Below are 1,514 nucleotides of genomic sequence, written 5' to 3'. Positions count from 1 at the left end.
ATTAGTATAAATTATTTTATTTTACTTATCATATGTTACTTAGTATTAATTCAAATGTCATATATCTCTATATATCGTATATCTTTCATATATCATATAAAGTGTTGTTGTTCTAATCTCTATCATATCATTATAATTTCTCATATTATTTTTCATATTGTTCTTTTTCTTTTAATTCATTAAAATAATTATTTTTCGGCGTTATTTTTTAATTCTTCATCAAGATTTTAATACATATCTTCTCTCATCAAATCATCATTGTTTTCAATATTATCAAAATAAATAATATTTAAAGTCCATTCTATTGTTTATTAAGTTCTTTTTCATCATCTAAATCTTTAATTAATATTGCTTTTTTATTAATTAAACCAGTGCCACCAAAAAATTTTTTATTGGAAGTGAATTTTGAAAATTTTGTTCCAACCCATCAAAATTTTAAATGTGGTGGCGGAAAAAAAATAATTCCAATAAACAAATAACATTTTAAGGTTTATAAAAATGTTATTCAATAAACCTTCAACGATAAATATATAACGTCAGTTACAAAAATAAAGAAGGCAAAAATAGCAACATAAAAATGACCAATAAAAAATGTAAAAAAAAGTTCAAAAACATTAAAGATTACTTTTTTCATATTCTTTTATTCTTTTAGACTTCTTTGCAATGTTTAGCAAACATAAATTATTATAACGAGTCAATTAATTATGCACAACTTCTTGTTCTTATCACATTTGTATTTTTTGGTTCATTTCATAAAGTTTTGAAATAGTTGTTTAGAAGAATGTGAAACCGCTCCGTTTCTTTCATGGGTATAACAGTCATATTTTTGATTGACTCTATTCTAATACCCGTTTTTCCGTGTTAACAAGAAAAGAGATCTCTTGTCGCTACCGTCATACCCCATACCAAAGTTCATCCCCTGTTACCACTTTCTCAGTCCTTTTTTGACTTTTTGACTATTGATAAAGAACTTGTTTCCCTTTCATACGTAAACACTTTTTAAGCTTAGTTTCTTCTACCAAATCTACATTTGTTGTTTAGGATCGATTCACCCCAATCCAATTAAGGTTATCTAGGAACCTTTCTCCTCTTCAGTCCTTAGATATTTTTTTTCCTCTTCTAAGTAATTGCTACTTCCACCAAGATCTGTACTCAAGTCTGTTTTAATAGAAATTACTTTTCTACCTTCATCGCTCACTTATTCTTGACATTATGCATTTCCTTACTCCTCGTGTGATCTATGTTGTAAATATTTTGTAGATGGAGTTTTCAAAATGTGTAAACTTTTGAGAGAAATTCATTTTTGTTTACTTTTTTATTATTTCGAATTTGTTTGACGGTGATTTGTTTATTTTTAATTTTATAAAACTGTGTCTTATGTATATTATTACAAATAATTTAAAATGAATTATAATCTTTATAAAGTTTAATAATTTAAAAAAAACAAAAAGCTTTTTATTTTCAAATTATACAACTAGTTTATATTAATTATAATTATCTATGAAAAATCGGCA

The sequence above is a fragment of the Entamoeba invadens genome (genome assembly GCF_000330505.1).
Source record: "Entamoeba invadens IP1 unplaced genomic scaffold scaff_1105074725901, whole genome shotgun sequence".
NCBI classification, from domain to species: Eukaryota; Evosea; order Mastigamoebida; family Endamoebidae; genus Entamoeba; species Entamoeba invadens.
This window is presented reverse-complemented; position numbering follows the sequence as displayed.